This window comes from Odocoileus virginianus, unplaced genomic scaffold, assembly GCF_023699985.2.
Source record: "Odocoileus virginianus isolate 20LAN1187 ecotype Illinois unplaced genomic scaffold, Ovbor_1.2 Unplaced_Contig_34, whole genome shotgun sequence".
In the NCBI taxonomy this organism is placed as follows: domain Eukaryota; kingdom Metazoa; phylum Chordata; class Mammalia; order Artiodactyla; family Cervidae; genus Odocoileus; species Odocoileus virginianus.
The window spans coordinates 589,326-608,122 of record NW_027224351.1 but is presented as its reverse complement, the minus strand read 5'-3'; the positions used below and the strand labels follow the sequence as shown (position 1 = coordinate 608,122).

The 18,797-nt window shown below is 39.7% G+C and overlaps 1 long non-coding RNA gene across 1 annotated transcript; it reads right to left on the bottom strand.

Moving 5' to 3' along the window:
- Positions 1-1,845: 1,845 nt before the first annotated feature.
- Positions 1,846-13,221, bottom strand: LOC110137218 (uncharacterized). Its single transcript, XR_002313877.2, has 4 exons — positions 12,958-13,221; positions 10,314-10,465; positions 7,685-7,852; positions 1,846-2,168 (listed from the first exon to the last, which is right to left on the bottom strand). It is a non-coding gene; the product is annotated as an uncharacterized lncRNA (long non-coding RNA).
- Between the last annotated feature and the right edge of the window lie 5,576 nt (positions 13,222-18,797).

The window sequence follows — 18,797 nt, the reverse complement described above, 5'->3', positions numbered from 1 at the left end:
GAAAGAGATCATGAAATTCCTGTTTTCTGGTCACACAGGTCTAAGAAAGCACAATATTCGCACGTTGTTATCTGCCTCTTTGCTTACTCTGAGTGGACCAGTACTCGGTGAAGAAAACAAAACAAAACATTACAAATAGAATTTTCATTCCTCCCAAACAATATAATGAGAGGAGTTGCTGATTATAAAATTATTTTCACTCTCATTTAGTCACTCCCCCTGTTAGACTGTGGCCTTTGCCCACACTGCCTTTCCGCATGTACCTCCGGAGCTGAGCATGCCTGGAGCAGACTGCGAATCCGTAAGTATTCGTGTAATAAATGAATGAGTGAAGTGTACTCTACCAGGATGCATTTTTGATCACCCAGACTGAAAGTCATCTTTCCCGATTCGCATTTCTAGAGTCAATGGTATGCACATGGCCAGTGGTACTTGAAGAAGAAACAATGGTTGTTTCTCTCAATTTTGAGCTTGTCTAGGGGCTTCCCCAGTGGTTCAGAGGTCAAGAATCTGCTTGCAATGCAGGAGACACAGGTTCAGTCCCTGTGTTGGGAAGATCCCCTGCAGAAGGAAATGGCAACCCACTAAAGTATTCTTGTCTGGGAAATCGCATGCACAGAGGAGCCTGGAAGGCTACAGTCCAGGGAACACAAAGGAGTCAGACATGATTCAGCAACTCAAACACAAGGGAGTAGCTCTATTTTCATGTGGCAAATAGCCACTGGAGAAAATTTTGTTAAGAAGTTAATGCTACTGCAAGTTAAGGATACATAACCCACCAGAAAAAACTCAGAAAATCACCCTGGCTATTGTTTAAAAAGGAGTTGTAGAAATTTAGGAATTCATAAAATAGAGGAAGTACTGCAGGCTGAGATAGTCATGATGTAGGCCTGAGAATGGGCTGTAAAGAAAGCCCATGGTATCGACAGGTTGAAGAGGTAAGGAGGATGTTTCCTGGAAGCAGATATAAGACGAATGAAATCATGAATAACAAAAACACAGGAAACAGTGGGATGATCTTGGAGACTGTAGTGGAATAGTCTATTAAGGAGAACTACAAGATGATGAAAAGAAGAAATGCAGCCAAAGTTATAAATTGCAGGGGTCAAGGTGTTCATGTTTGTGTCACCATATTTTTGTGAAAATATTTAAGAGAATTTCTCGGAAAGCTACACCAGCATTTCATTTCGAGCCCTTCTTGGAAGCATCACTGTATTTTGTTAGTAGGTTTGCAGCTGAATTTGAGGAACATAACCTTACAAATGTGACCTGAACCAGGTTTGCCATCAGATTCTTGTCTAGATAGCTTTGTTTGTTAACTTTTTCTCATTACAGCCATTTTCATTTTATTGAAGTAAATCTCTCTAGTAGATGAATGCTAATACTATTTCTTTCTAAAGGAGAGTAAAATAGTTGTTGTCCCCTACATCATAAGTAGTTTACTGAATAAATTATTTATATTGTTGTTGGTGTTCAGTCACAAAGTTGTTGTGTCCAACTCTTTGTGACCCCATGGACTGCAGCACGCTAGGCCTCCCTGTCCCTCACCATCTCCAGGAGTTTGCCCAAGTTCGTGTCCATTGAATCGGTGATGCTATCCAACTAAATTACTTATAAACTCTGCCTTTTCCTGGAGCAATAATGTTAAACAAAACTGGTTAAGTTTAACATGAGTTAGGATATTTATTTTTACTGCTGAAAATATTAGTATTCTTGAATAGTGAAAAATATAAGCCTCATCAAAGCATGCATTTATTTCCTAGGGTTGCTGAAACAAGTTACCACAAACTTGGATGAATTGAAAGAACAGAAATTTATTCTCATATAGTTCTGGAGGCAGCACTCTAAAATCAAGGTGTTGGCAGGGCCATGCTTTCTCTGAAGTCTTTGCAGGGGGTGGGGCGGGGGTGGGGGCGTACTTCTTGCTGTTTCCTCCTAGCTTTTCTGATTGCCAGCAATCTTGGGCATTCCTCAGCTTGTAGAGCTTCACTCCAGCCATTGCCTCTGTCTTTGTGTGGTCGTCTTTGTGTAACTCTGCCTGTGTGCCTTCTCTTCCTACTTTAAAGACATAAAGACTTCCCTGGAAATCCAGTGGTTAACATTCTTGGCTTCCACTGCAAGGGGCATGGGGTCAAACTTTGGCTGAGGAAGTAAGATATTGCATGTCACTGAAAAAAAAAAGCCACGAGTCATATAGGATTAAGGGTGCATTGTATTCTGTTATGACCTTTTCTTAACTAACTGCATTTGCAATAACCCTATTTCTAAATAAGGCTACATTCTGAGATTTCTGGGGTTAGGACTTCAATATATATTTTGGGAGGAACACAATTCAACTTATAATATCATATTTATATGTTTCTTATATATTTTTCCCTTTCCAAACACATATCACTGGATCTAAAAATATTGATTTAGGACATAGAAGATCATTGCCTTAAGTGAGCATTCTGTCTTGTAGTTGTATTATGTTTTCACTATAGACACCAAAATGAGATCCTTCTCCTTCATCACAGATTTAAATTGTAATGGAGCCACCTGCTTTTTTGCATTAATCTCCTTCCCCCAGGAGAACAGAGTTTCACTGCAGGAGACCTAGTTTTTTTTTTACTTTTATAATAAGAACACATTAAAAACTCATTCTCCATCTTTACATGTTTCCCCGATGCTCTCCTTATTCTATTTTTGTAAATAACTTTAGTATTTGTTTGTCTGGGTTCATCCACTATCCATGTTAATGGTGATTGTTATTAAAGGTCCACATCCATTAACTGTAATTCTGAATTACAAAACATTCTAAAACAAACAAGAACTGTCAAGATGTCAAAATCTGGCTGAACCTGAACTCAATAAACAATAAAGCCTACATTGTTTGATGGTATTTATAAAACTTTTATCCTGTTTAATGTAAATACTCATAAGTTTTTGCAGAAATCATAATCAGTACAGTATATGCATATACATGAGGTAACCTTTCTCACACATGAGAAACCCTGAATTATGAATCACATTTGGCACCAAGGACTTCAGATCAGGGGTTGTGGACCTAATCTACCAATCACTAAAAGTCAGTTGTCCAAGTGGATTATATTTTAGCCTCCATTCCTTACTAATAAATGTTTTACATCAACTTCCATTAAAACAATTAATCTAAGGCATGTATGAAATCTCCACTTACCAATGCTATGTTCAAAAAAGAGACTCTTATTAAACAAAAGTGTGCAACTCTTTCTTAATTACTCAAGAAGCATTTCAGACAACAGCATTACCTCTGACACATACTGTTACGAAGTCCATGGTAAACAACCTCCATTAAGCATCATCCATGCCATTGTTCAAACTGGATAGAACTACTGTTTCACTAAGAGAAATGGCAGATGTGCGGGAGGTGTGGGCAATTGTGATTCTGCTTGTTGTTTGTTCATCTAAAGAACTACTTGTTCAATAAGGCCAAATGTTCAGAAGCAGCAATAGGATAAAAGATTACTCAGAAATCCAGCCTAGCCATGCTGGATAAAACTCCTGAAGTCATAATCTAAGGAATTATGTGATGACAGCTTTACTGACCAAAGGAGGAGATTGATGATTCCTGACAAGTCACTTTCTTGGATGTCTCGTTTCCTCTTACTTCTGTGAGAATTAAGAATCAGCATCTCAAAAGAGATATATGACTCTTTGATTTATTGTGAAAATTTCTTGAGGCTGTCCTATAAAAGCAGCAGGCTTATAGCAAAGCTCATTACTCCATTTCAAAAGAGACTGTTGTGAGCTAGAGTTTGAGCTCCTCCTGCAAAGCCTTGGAACTGTCTTCTGATAGTATATCTGCTCCTGATAAGGCAACTGTTAGCTGCCATAACAAGTTGGCAGAAAGCTTCAGCTTTCAGCAGCTACAGGAGGTACCTGTTGGAACAGGCTTCGAGACTGTTCTAAAGTGGGCAGTTTCCTCCAACTCCTCAGTACCTCCTTCTGTCCTCTTAGGGCTGTTGCTCTTTTTCTCATGGTGCTGCCCTGGTGCTTACTAGTTAGGGCCCACATACTCTGAATTGCCTTCTTCTTTCTCCCAAGAACCAGTGAGCTGATTCTCCAAAGGCCAGTCTGCAGGAGGAACATGCTTGATGGTGTCCGCTGCCCTGAGGCTGCATCAGCAAGACCCATCTGGCCCAGGGAAACCTTCGTGCCTACTCTACCACGGGGACTGTTCTTGGCTACCTTTTCTTCCCTCTCTCTTAAAAAAAAAAAAAAAATTATTGAGGTATAGTTAATTTACAATATTGTGTTAATTTCTGCTGCACAGTAAAGTGATTCAGTTATTTTGTACATATTCTTTTTCATATTCTTTTCCATTGTGGTTTAAAACAGGATACTGAGCGCAATTCCCTGTGTTGTATAGTAGGGCCTGGTTCCTCTCTTTTAGCTTATACTTGTTCTCTTCTTCAATGTTTTTTTTTTTTTCTCTTTTTCTTACTTTCTGTTAGACATATATTGCTGCATAACAATACTGTGTGCATGCTCAGTTGTGTCTGACTCTTTGTAACTCCATGGCGTATGGCCCACCAGGTTTCTCTGTCCATGGGATTTTCCAGCAAGAATACTGGAGTGGGTAGCCATTTCCTTCTCCAGGGAGTCTTTCCAACCCAGGGATCAAACCTGCATCTCCTGCCTCAATATTAGCCCACATTTAGCAGCATAAATTAACACACATTTGTATCTCATTGTTTCTGTGAGTCAGGAGTACAGACAAGGCTTAGTTGGATTCTGTATGAGGCCACATTCAATATATCAGTTCTCATATGGAGATTGAACTGGGGAAGGGTCCACTTCTAGGCTGGTTCATTCTGTTGGCTGAATTCATTTTCTTGCAGCTATAATGCTGAGGGCTTCAGCTTTTTACTGTTTGTCAGCCAGAGGCTGCCCTTAGCAACTAAAGGTTGTCTACAGTTCTTCACCATGTAAGCCTTTCCAAAATAATTGCATGCTTCATTGCAGTCTGCAAGAGAGAGTCTCCAGCAAGACAAGTCACCATTCATTCAACTTAATCCTGTGTGCATGATTACATATGTCTATCACCATTGCTGTATTCTATAGGTTAGGAGTGAGTCACATATCCTGTCCTCACTCAAGGGAAGGGAGCTGTTCAAGGACACCAGCTGCAATATGACACGGGGACCACCCCCACAAGCCTGTCTGCCACAGTCTCCCCTATGGCTTCTGATGGTTCACGCCCCTCCCAAGTGTAAAACACCTTCATCCCATCCTGAGGTCTCCAAGAGCCTCATCCCATGAGAGCATCAGCATCTGATTCTGAGTTAAGAATCTCTTCATGTAAATCAATTCTAGGTGTGGATGAGACTGTCTATTGGAAGCTCTTCTTCATCAGTTAATCTGTAAATCTACAGAGTCAGCAGCCAGTTTAAGCTCAGCTTACCTGTCCCCTGCTCATGTACCCAGCATTCAGTGGTGGGATAGTCGTTGATAACAGCTGCAAACATTCCTGGGCTTCCCAGGTGGCTCAGAGGCATAGTATCTGCCGGCCAAGGCAGGAGATGTGGGTTCAATCCCTGGGTTTGAAGATCCTGTGGAGAAGGAAATCGCAACCCACTCCAGCATTTTTCCTGGGAAATCCCATGGACAGAGGAGACTGGCAGACTATAGTCCATGGATTTGCAAAAGGGTTGACATGACTTAGTGACTAAATGACAACAATGACAATGATAATAGATATTCTATGAAGGAGAAAAAACAAAGTACAGAATAGTCACTGGTCTCTAACAATGAAACAGTCAGTAAAATGTTAGGAGTTTCCTGATTAGATTTCAAAGAATGGAAATAATTTTCCATGGCTATTGGCTCTACCCTCTGAATTCGTGATTCAGCCATGTGAGTCATCTTCTCTTTTCCATGAGGGTTTTATGTATTTGCAGTTGAATGATTTTAGCAACTTGCTTCCTGCCAGTAGAATTTTATGGTTTTGATAAACTCTTTTTAAATTAAAAAATAATTTTAAACTGGCAAGATTTTTACTGATATAGTTCTATCAATAATTTGTGGGTCTCATTTCTCCAAAGTAGACATACGGATGATCAGCAGTCACATGAAAAAATGCTTAACATTTCTAAATACTAGAGAAATGCAAGTCAAAACTATAAAGAGTGACCATCAGTAAAATGTCTACAAATAACAAATCCTGGAGAGAGTGTGGACAAAGGGGAACACTTCTACACTAGGTAAGAATGTAAGTTGGTGCAGTCACAATGGAAAAGAGTATTGAGGTTCCTCAAAAAACTAAAAATAGAGTACTATTACCATATTATGGCAACCCCACTCCTAGGCGTATATCCAGGCAAAACTGTAAATTTAAAAGATATATGCACCTCTATGTTCATACCAGCACTATTTATGATAACCAAGACATGGAAATAACCTGATATCCATCTACAGATGAGTGGATAAAGAAGATGTGCTGTATCTATACAATCAACTATTACTCAGTCATTAAAAAGAATGCGTGTGGGTCACAAAAAACTGTGGAAAATTCTTAAAAGAGGTGGGAATACCAGAACACCTTACCTGCCTCCTGAGAAATCTATGCAGGTAAAGAAGCAACAGTTAGAACCTGACGTGAAACAACAGACTGGTTCCAAATTGGGAAAGGAGTATGTCAAGGCTGTATATTGTCACCTGCTTATTTAACTTATATGCAGAGTACATCATGTGAAATGCCAGGTTGGATGAAACACAAGCTGGAATCAAGATTGCCAGGAGAAATATCAATAACTTTAGATAGCAGATGATACCACCCTTGTGGCAGAAAGTGAAGAGGGACTGAAGAGCCTCTTGATGAAAGTGAAAGAGGAGAGTGAAAAAGCTGGCTTAAATCTCAACATTCAAAAAACAAATCATGGCATCCGGTCCCATCATTTCATGGCAAATAGATGGGGAAACAATGGAAACAGTGGCAGGCTTTATTTTCTTGGGCTCCCAAATCACTGCAGATGGTGACTGCAACCATGAAATTAAAAAATGCTTGCTGCTTGGAAGAAAAGCTATGACAAACATAGACAGCATATTAAAAAGCAGAGACATTGCTTTGCCAACAAAGGTCCATCTAGTCAAAGCTATGGTTTTTCCAGTGGTCATGTATGGATGTGAGAGTTGGACTGTAAAGAAAGCTGAGTCCCAGATAAATGATACTTTCAAACAGTGGTGTTGGAGAAGACTCTTGAGAGTCCCTTGGACTGCAAGATCAAACAAGTCCATCCTAAAGGAGATCAGTCCTGACTATTCACAGGAAGGACTGATGCTGAAACTGAAGCTCCAGTTCTTTGGCTTCCTGAGGTAAAGAACTGACTCATTTGAAAAGACCCTGATGAAAATATTGAAAGTGGGAGGACAGAGTATGAGATGGTTGGATGGAATCACCAACTTGATGGACATGAATTTGAGCAGGCTCTGGGAGTTGGTGATGTACGGGGAAGCCTGGAGAGCTGCAGTCCATGGGGGTTGCAAAGAGTCAGACACTACTGAGTGACTGAACTGATTGAACTGAAAAAGAATGAAATAATGCCATTTGCAGCTACATGAATGGACCTAGAAATTATCATGCTAAGTGAAGTAAGACAGAGAAAGATAAATAGGGTGTGATATCACTCATATGTGATCTAAAATGTGACACAAATTAACTTACCTATGAAACAGAAGCAGACTCACAGCGTAGGAAACAAACCGGTGGTTGCAGAGGCGGGGTGAGGAGGGGCAGGATGGGAGTCAGGGGTCAGCAGACCCAGAGCGTTGTATGGAGGGTGGATTAACAATACGTTCCTACTGGATAGTGCAGGGGAATCTGTTCCAGGTCCTGTGATAAATCACAATGGGAAAGAATGTTAAAAAAAATGTGTATAACTGAATCACTTTGCTGTACACAGAAACTAACACAATGATAACTTAGTAAATATACATATTTACTACAGTAAATCAACTATACTTCAATTAAAAAAAACTAGAAAAATATTGATCAACAAGGAAAAAAAAAGAATCTGTGAGTCTCTCATGGATTTCCTTGAGGTTTACATCAGTAGACAAATGCCCCCATGTGCCTTTTAGATAAGCCCTTCTCTACCTGTGTTTCTGCCGTGAAGCTTCAAAGACAATATTCTCTAGGATTTTAGAGACTTCTGGTGTGACTGAAATGATACCCTTGATCACCTGAAAGGCCTTTTGAATACTCTGACCATTTGGTCACTCTGACCATTTGATCTTTCTGAGGTTTAACAAAATTCTTTTAGTCACACTCTTGTTTGTTTTTTTTTTTTTTCTGTGATGTCTGGAGAATTTTAAAGTCATCAAAAACTGGCTCCTTTTTGTTTAAAAGTTCTTCTCTGAATTAATTTATCTCTCTCCTCTCACACTGTATTGTAAGTAGCAAGAACAAACCAGAAGATACCTACCTCTTTCCTCCTTAGCTATGGAACCAAGTTCATCATTTATAAATTCCTTTTCTGAAATAACTGCAAGAGACAATTTCTGCAAGCTCTTGAAACTATATAACAATGACCACACTTCTTTCAGTTCCAATAACATGCTCTTCACTTCCTTCTGAGCCCTCACCAATACCATCCTCAATTCTCAAATTTCTGCTAACAGTCTATTCCAGGAAATTTAGTTGTTCTCTCACGCTTCTTAAAATTCTTTTATCCTCCTTCTGCCTTCATCCACAGTCATGATCACATTTTCATGTAGTTGTTATAGCAAGATAACATGTCCAGGTACCAAATTTGTATTATCTATTGCTGCTTAATAATATATGTGTGCATGCATGCTAAGTCACTTCTGTCCTCTCTGACTCTTTGCAACCCATAGACTGTAGCCCACCAGGCTCCTCTGTCAATGGGATTCTCTAGGCAAGAATGCTGGAGTGGGTTGCCATGCCTTCTTTCAGGGGATTTTCCTGACCCAGGGATCGAACCCACGTCTCTTACATCTCCTGCATTGGCAGGAGGGTTCTTTACCGCTAGCACCACCTGGAAAGCCTCTTGATTATATATGTATATATATAGGCTTATCTTTGCCCTGTGCATGACTTCAGTGGACGCGTCAGGCAGGTCTGTGTTCTCATCTCTGTGTGTGCTCAGCTGCTCTGTCATGTCTGATTCTTTGCGACCCCATGGATAGAGGAGCCTGGCAGGCTTTAACTGTCCATGGGATTCTCCAGGCAGAGTACTGGAGTGGGTTGCCATTTCCTCCTCCAGGGGATCTTCCTGACCCAGGATCAAACCTGCCTCTCTTGAGCCTCCTGAATTGGCAGATGGATTCTTTAACAGAAGCACCTCCTGGGAAGCCAAGGGTCTCATCTGGAAGACCAAATAGGGAAGGATCTTTTGCTAAATTCAATCAGGCTACTGGTAGAGTTTATTTCCTTGTGCTTGTGAGGTTGAGGGCCCCAGCTTCTTCCTGGCTGTTAGATGCAGGCTGCTCTCAACTCCTTGCCATGGCATCTCCCCAAAATGATCACATGTTTCATGAAAACAACATGTAGTGGATGTCTTTTTTTTATTATTCCATTCCTTCATTATATGTTTTGTCCTAGTCTCTCTTTCTCTTTCAGTTTTACTTTCATGCTGTGGCATTTATGATTCCCAAAGTTAAACCAACTCGAGTTAGTACAGGAAAATGGAAAATCCTGTTGTGAATGGGAAGACCCAGCTGAGCTTCAGGAGCAGCAGGAACCAAGGAGACAAACCACACCACACAGTCTTTCAGTCCCTCCCGCATATCAGTCTCTGCCCTGCGGTGGGAGCCTTGCCTCTTGTGAGCTTTGAGTTTAACATCTTCCAGCTTCCACAACCAGAAAGACATCTTGCTCTACTCTGATTTAGAAATATCTTGGAAGAGCAGTCTGATATATTCAACCTTTGTGGAAAGCACATCTCTAGGCAAGGGGTGATTAGACTGATGCACTCTGATATGACTCCACCTTGGTTTAGGCACATGTGGCTATTGGGAATCCATCTAGGAATATGGTAGCCCTATGCATAGGGGCAGGGGTAGCAGTTTTAACCATAAAGGCTGATTAATGTCAGCCTTTAACCGTATGCTGAGGAGTAACATCATCACATGTTTTTTTCTTTCTCTTTCTTCTTGCTCTTTCTGCTCTGGACTTTTTTGTTTTCTTTTTCAAATAGATTATTTTTCTTTTCTTCCCTGTTCCTTTTTCTTGTGTGATAAAGAAGATCTAGACTACCAAAGACATCTACGCTAATTCTGTTCCTATAATTTCCCATTTAGCGGCCTGGAATAATAATAATTGCTATGCCTACTCTAGGAAGTAGTTTCCTTCTGTCCACAGGTCAGCCCAGGCAGATGACTCTTGCTGTAGCTGACCTAAAGAAGCTTCCTACTCCTGTGATGGGGTGTTGGCAGCCTGAAGCCTCCTGTGTCCTCCTTGTGTGCCCTCCTGGTAGGTATCTGCCTGAAACACAGGGCACAAGAAATCAATAAATAACAGTCAGATGTTGAAGAGTTTACAAAACCATCATTTAGTCTTTTATCTGTACTTGCTACAGTAATTATGATTTTGTTGTTTTCATTAAAAACTCATCAGAACTCTAATTTAAAATGTTATTATTGCTGTTATGAATTCGAGATGGGAGTTATTATTCTGAATACATTGACCCCTTAAAATTTAAAGTGGAATCTCTTATCATGTACTTTCTATGTGTAGGAAAAAGGTTTCTTTTCTAAGAACAGGTTAGAAAAATACATTTGAGGAAAGTAATTACTTTAAATCTATGTGTTTTAATTTTAAAAGTGTTTCATTTGAAATTTTGTTTCATTATTTTTATTTAACCTTGAAGAAATATAAACTAATAAGTTTATGGAGCAAAATTAATAGTATTAGTAAATCATTTGCGACATTTCTGGTAAATGACTTAGAAACCAGAAATTAATAGAAACATCCTACTGTATAGCACAGGGAAGAATACATTAAATATCCTATAGTAAATGTGATGGAAAAGAATATATATATGTGTGTGTGTGTGTGTGTGTGTGTGTGTGTGTTATATATAAGAGTCCCGGGTAATGCTACTGGTAAAGAAACTGCCTGCCAGTGTATGAGGCATAAGAGATGTGGGTTTGATTCCTGAGTCAGGAAGATCCCCTGGAGAACCCCACAGCAATCGACTCCAGTGTTCTTGTCTGGAGAATCCCATGGACAGAGGAGTCTGGCAGACTACAGTCCATAAGGTCACAAAGAGTTAGACACTACTGAAGTGACTTAACACACATATATGTACCCCCACACACACACAGACAGATACATATATATGTGTCTGAGTCACTTTTCTATTCACCAGAAACCACAACATTGTAGATCAGTTCTACGTCAATTAAAAATGAAAATAATAGAAAGTGAAGATTATTACTAGAATGAATCTAGCTACTACATTGAAAGAGACACAGAAAGTTTCAGTGTCTGAGAAGGCTATAAAAGCAGTTATAAAGATTTGGATTACCACCTGATCCAAGAAAAACTAAAAACAGGAGATGGGAAGCAGTTTTTAGCTGTATCTGCAATGCTTTGTTTTTTTTTTTTTAAAGATACAAAATTTTAAAACAAGCTAGCACTCTATTTGGGGGTGGGTTTAAAATCTCTCATGGTTTTGAAAAAAATTTTTTAGGTCATGCAGCACGTGAGATCTTAGTTCCCCAACCAGGGATTAAACCTACATCCCCTGCAGCGGAAGCTTGGAGTCTTAACCAGTGGTGCATGCATGCTAAGTCACATCTGACTTTTTGCAATCCTATGGTCTGTAGCCCACCAAGTAACTCTGTCCCTGGGATTCTCCAGGAAAGAATACTGGAGTGGGTTGCCATGCCCTCCTCCAGGGGGGTCTTCTCAACCCAGGGATTAATACTGCTTCTCTTATGTCTTCTGCATTGGCAGGCAGGTTCTTTACCACTAGTGCCACTTGAGAAGACCCTTAACCACTGGACCACCAGGGAAATCAATTTAAAATAATGAGATACATTGAATGCAAATTTAAAAGAACTAAGTTTACTTCATGTGAATAGGCAGCTCACATTTGATTCTGTGTATCATAACTGTGAAAAGCTTTTAAAGAGAATGGAATACCAGACCATCTTACCTATCTCCTGAGAAACCTGTATGCAGGTCAAAAAGCAACAGTTAGAATTATATATAGGACAACTGACTGGTTCAAGATTGGGAAAGGAGTACCACAGGACTTTCTGTGGTCACCCTGTTTATTTAACTTATAAGCTGAACACATAATGAGAAATGTTGGGCTGGATGAGTTATAAGTTGGAATCAAGATAGGTGGGAGAGACATCAGGAACATAAGATATGCAGATGATACCACTCTATTGGCAGAAATTAAAGAGGAACTAAACAATCTTTTGACAAGGGTGAAGGCGAGAGTGAAAAAGCTGGCTTAAAACTAAATATTAAAAAAACAAACAAAGAAACTAAGATCATGGCATCTGGCCCCATTACTTCAGGGCAAATAGAAGGGGAAAAGGTGGAAGCAGTGACAAATTTCCTCTTCTTGGGTTTACAGTCACTGCAAAGAGTCAGACACGACTGAACTAATTCAGCATGTATGCACATTTCAAGTCAAGGATTTTAAATTACTCTAACAGAGTTCTTGTCCATTTCTGCCTACTGGAGTTTTTTAGTGACATTTCTTTTGTGGATAATGATTGATGACTCAGACACAGAACAAAGAGCTCCAAATCTCACATCCTAGGAGGAAGTTCAGAAATGGGAGGTTCTCAGAAGCTCCCCAAACCAGTTTGTCTTCAAGGTCTGGATTGGATGTCACAGCCGAAATCACCAGCTCCAGGCTCTATTTTTCAGACTTGGTGGTTGACCACTTAAGGTGCCCTCACAGAGCACTGCTAAAGCATTATGAGGCCACAAAGACTTAGAGGTGTACTCACCACAAAGAGCTGATGGTTGCCTTCTTTGCAGGACTGCTGTACTTTGAGAATAAACACACATACACATGTGCTTAGAGTGAACTGCAGCCATTTTTCCATGTGCAATCTGGAACTGACATCCCTAAGCCTCAAGCTCATAATCGTTCTGTAATAAAAGCATGTTGAATAAATGCAGAAAAAGTTATTACATTCAAATGGCTCTCAACTCAAAACAGAAATGAAAGGATACAGGATGCTTAGCCAACAGAACATGTTGCATGTGTGTTGGAGCGTTAACTCCTGGTACGAGAGAAAAAAAAAAAAATAGATGATGTAAAAGGGTGAGGTCATGGAAACATAACAGAGGAGAGGCAACAATTAGCTACCAGCAGCAGGTCATAAGGGCCATTGGCATAATTTCTGGCCATGACTTGATAGAAACGCCTAGGCAGCAGCTTGTGGGAGAATCACTTAACTGTTGGGGAAGAGAGACAGAAAGACAGCTGAAAGTAAAATCATCACAGATCTGTATCAGGTAGCTACTCTCCTCATGCCCCTCCCTGTGTGGTTTTTTTATATAATGTCCCTCCATCTCTGTTACAATTCTACCCAACTTTGATGGCCCCACTCTTCCAGATAACTGTCTTACACATTCTTCTTTCCTTTTTTTTTTTGAGTATTTTGTTTTTATTTACTTGATTGTGCCCAGTCTTAGTTGTGGCACGTGGGACCTTCTATTTTCACTGTGGCATACAGGATCTTTAGTTGCACCATGCGGGATCTAGTTCCCTAACCAGGGATCGAACCCAGGCCCTCTGCATTGGGAGCATGAAACTGTAGCCACTGGACCACTAGGGAAGTCCCTGTCTCACACATTCTTTTCTTTTCCTACGCTTTGGTATTTTGTTTTCACTTCTCACTTTTTTTTTTTTTTCTCTTCTACCACACTTAGCTATCTCTTACATGGATCATGTAAATTCTCTCATTTAAACTTTAAGCTCTGTTGAAGCAAGGAACATGCTTATTTATTTCTCTAGTTCTGGTTCCTAATCACTTGCTTTGCAAGGTTAACAAAAGCCAAGTAAATTGAATTGTTACACATATTCGTGGGGGTGGGATAAACAAAGCAGGAGGTAGATATTTCAATATGTAATAGAAGAAATATAGCAATCTCAAGTCATGTTATTAATTAGCATTTTTAATTACTATAACAGAGTTCTTGTCCATTTCTGCCTGCTGGAGTTTTTTAGTAACTTTAATTTTTTACCTAATGAGTTATCACTGAAGTGGTAGAACTAGAGACCGTGAATGACCAAGATCTGCTTTATGAAAAAGAAGTCTCTGACAAAACTAGAACACAATATAGCAGGGTCCAGCAAGACACAGCTTTAAAAGACAGAAAGATAAATTAGAGAAACAATAACATTTACCATCATATCAAAAAGAATAAAATATCTAGAAATAAACCTAACTAAGGAAACAAAGACCTGTACTCTGAAAACCGATGAAAAAATTGAAGACACAAAGAGATGGAAAGATATACTGTGTTCCTGAATTGAAAGAATCAATACTGTTAAAATGACTCTACTACCCAAGACAATCTACAGATTCAACCCAATCCTCTATCAAATTACCAATGGCAGTTTTCACAGAACTAGAACAAAAAGTTATGAAAAAAGAAAGATAGCATATTATTCACTTATGGAGGATAGTAGTTCAGTTCTTTTGATATAAGTAACAGAAACTAAGGTTGTCAATAATTCTTTTTTAAAGGACATTAAAATAGCTCATCATGCAGAGGATGCTGTGAACCCTGAGTTTAGGGAGTTGGGAAGCAAGGTGCTTGCCTCTCTGCTCCTGGAGAAGTTTCATTGACATTCAATCCACTAAGCTGCTGCTTCTCTGCAGTCAGGAGTCAAATTCTGGGAAAGAGGGTGGACCAGCTGGATTTGATGTTCTCCTTTTCTGAGGCAGTAAAGAATCTACCTGCAATGTAGGAGGTGGTGGTTTAATTGCTAAGTCATGTCCAACTCTTGCAACCCCATGGACTGTAGCCTGCCAGACTCCTCTGTCCATGGGATTCTCCAGGCAAGAATACTGGAGTGGGTTGCTGTTTCTTTCTCCAGGGTATCTTCCTGACCCAGGAATTGAACCCAGGTCTCCTGAACTGCAGGCAGATTCCTTACCAACTGAGCTACAAGGGAAGCCCACAATGTGGGAGACTTTGGTTCAACCCCTGGGTTGGAAAGATCCCCTGGAGAAGGAAACAGCTATCCACTCCAGGATTCTTGCCTGGAGAAATCTCCATGGACAGTGGAGCCTGGTGGGCTACAGACCATGGGGTTGCCAAGAGTTGGACACAGCTGGCTTTCATTTCTCTTCACTTTTCTCAGATGACAACAGGATAAGAAGGTCTCTAAGGGAACCGCGAGCTGTGCTGCCTCCCCAGGTAGGGTCTACCACAAGCAACTCTGGACCTGCTTCTCCAGGATAAGAGACGAGGAGTAAGCTAGACTTTTCCATGAGTTTCCTTAAAGTTTCCTCTACCCATTTCATTGAAACTCCTCTCTTCCCTACTTTTCTGAAGTAGATAGAAGTAGGAGGCAAGCAAGGATTAACCCACTTCCGTCAAGGAAGCTCCTTATACACCACCCAGCCTTGCCACCACCATTCCCCTCACTGTGGTCCTGAGGGCAAAATGGACCTACTCCTTTTATTCTTGACAATTTTCTTTAGATTAGCCATGGAAATTCTTTTTACAATGCTTAGACTCTTTGTAGTCAAAATCCTCCTTGACAGCTCTGAGTTAAAAGAAAAAAGATATTTAGTAGCTTTAAGATGAGATGAATCAAATCTATATTTCTCTTATAAACTTAGAATATTGTGTTTTGAACTGTCACTGTCCCTACCTTAAAAAGTGGTGACTCTGTTCCATCATGGTTTCCATAATGGAAAAGAATATATTTAAAACTGTAAAATTAATAGTGGTTACTTTGTAGAAATTTTTTATACTTTTTTAATCAATAATTCATTTTTAGATACACCTATGTGAAATAGTTTAAGGTAAGTTGATTAAATCTTGTTTTAAACATACATTATTTGACATTAGGAAGTCCCTGAGCACTCCTTATCATCATTTACTGACAATAATAGATAAGTAAATGAAGTCAGAGTTTAATTGCATTTAAACACTTCTGGCCATTATTTTGCATTTTAAAAAGCTAATTATATAACTGTGATGGTTAATTTTATGTGTCAACTTGACTGGGCCCTGATTAAATCTTATTCTGGGTAAGTTTGTGAGAGCATTTTCAGATGACATTAGCATTTAAATCAGTGTGCTCAGCAAAGCAGACAGCCCTCCCCCAGCATAAGTGGGCATCATCTAATCTACTGAGGTCTTGAATAGAACAGAAAGATAGAAGAAGGTTGAATTCTCTCTCTGCCTGCCTGCTGAGTTGGGGCATTGATCTCCCATTTTCAGATTGAAACATACCATTGGTTCCCCAGGTTCGCAGGCGTTTGGACTCAGAATAGAATTACAGCACTAGCTCTCCTTGATCTCCAGCTTGCAGACTGCAGACTGTGGGAATCCTCAGAATCCGTAATCACATGAGCCAGTTCCTCCTAATAAATATCCATGTGTGTGCTGTGTGCTTAGAGACTGGGTTGTGACTCTGCCACCCTTTGTACAGTAGCCCACCGTGCTCCTCTGTTCAGGGCAGTTTTCAGGCAATTACTTTACCTTTTCCAGGGGATCTTCCTGACCCAGGGATCAAACCTGTGTCTCCTGATTGGGCAGGCAGATTCTTTACCACTGACCCACCTGGGAAGCCCCATATACATGTATATCTGGATATTTATTGAGCTTCTGGATGGCTCAGCAAGTAAAGAATCCACCTGCAGTGCAGGAGATGAAAGTTTGATCCCTGGGTCAGGAAGATTCCCTGGAGGAGGAAATGGCAACCCACTCCAGTATTCCTGCCTGGGAAATCCCATGGACAGAGGAGCCTGGCGAGCTACAGTCCATGTGGTCACAAGAGTTGGACACGACTGAGTGACTAAACAACAACATATATGCATATGTATGTGTGTATATATGTGTGTGTGTGTGTATATATGTGTGTGTGTGTGTGTGTATGTATATATATATATATATATATATATATATATATATATACTGTTTCTCTGGACTAGTACAGATGTATAAAACTATGCATGACCTGGCTTCTTAGTCTAACTAGATGGTGAAAGGAATGGGCAATGTTGATTGAAGAGCAAAGAAGTTCTCCGTTACATTCAGTGTGTTACTGCTGATTGTTCCTGTTCTGAGCAACCACATGGGCACTTTGGAGTTGCATGTGACCTCCTAAGTGAGTCTCACTTTAAATGGCAGTGATTCAGAGCCTTTCTGGACCATATTAGTCACCTGACAATGTCTCCCTCACCTCTCTCCCTGACACCTCTTAAAAAAAAAAAATGTCCCTTTTCTCTCCAGTGGAGAGAAATCTTTTCAACAGTGACTATTTCTCCTGTAGATACCTGAGCCTTCCCATTTATCTTTCAGATTCATACCTGTCTGAGTTTTATAGGGCCCAGCAGATGCACAGCCAGTTCTGGAGTCCATTAACAATGTCATTCTGACCTTTCACAAGGCCCCCGGCACAGACAGACTTCAGGAAGGACCTGGCCTTAGGAATAAACCAACTGCCAGAAGCCAGCCGTGTGCACTGCCTTCAGGCAAAGAGCTCACAGATTTTGAATGTCAGTTTTTATCTAAAACATTTCATTAGTGAACATTCTTTGTGAAAGGCAGTAGATGCCCAGGCTTCTCAGAGCAGGCTCCCAGATGCGTAGTTTTCTTTTTCAGATAGAAACACTATGTGTATATTGATAGAAAATGCCCCCTTGGGCACACAACATGTAATTTGATTTGACTATGTTATTTTAAAATCATTACTAGGTATTTTATTAAGTTAATCTTTTAGAAGTTTGCTTTTATTGATGTATTAAAAAATTACTTTGGTTTGGGACCAATATTTACGACTTCTTAAGTATCACAAAAACTAAAAGCAGTTTTCAAACTACATTAATGCCTGAGTTGGGATTTTAGAGTCATACAGAACAGGCTTTGAAAATAAAAACTGGTTATAAACCGTGGATTTAAGCAATTCAACTTCTGAAAACTCTGATTTCCTTACCAGTAAAATGGACATCATTTTGTGGGGATTAAAAAAAGAAAACCGATTAAATAGCTGTGTTCAGTGTTTGGCATATAGCAAGTCTTCAATGCTGTTGTCGTGCTTCTTTTTAGCATTATATTGTTATTATTAGTAGTATTACTATTATCTGTTTCCTTCATTGTTCACATTTTAATACTATTGAAAAATGAGCAGCTTTTCTTTTTTAATATCTTTTTAAAAATGGAAGTGTAGTTAATTTACAACGTTATGCAGTTTCAAGTATACAGCAAAGTGATTCAGATATATATATATATGTAATATTTTTCAGATTCTTTTCCATTATAGGTCATTACAAGTTGTTGAGTATAGTTCTCTATGCTATACGGTAGGTCTTTGCTGTTTAGGGCAGTGGTCCTCAACCTTTTTGGCATTGGGGACCAATTTTGTGGAAGACAAATTTTTTTCTACAGACTGAGGGTGGAAGGGATGGCTTCAGGATGATTCACAATTACATTTATTGGGCACTTTATTTCTAACCTAATGTTGCCAGTGATCTAACATGAGGTATGGATCTGTAGTCCAAAAGTTGGAGACCCTGGGTCTAGGGCAGCTTTTCGTATCAAGCAGTTGGTTTAAATTAGTTCTATCCAGTTTTTCTCATATTAATATATACAAAAT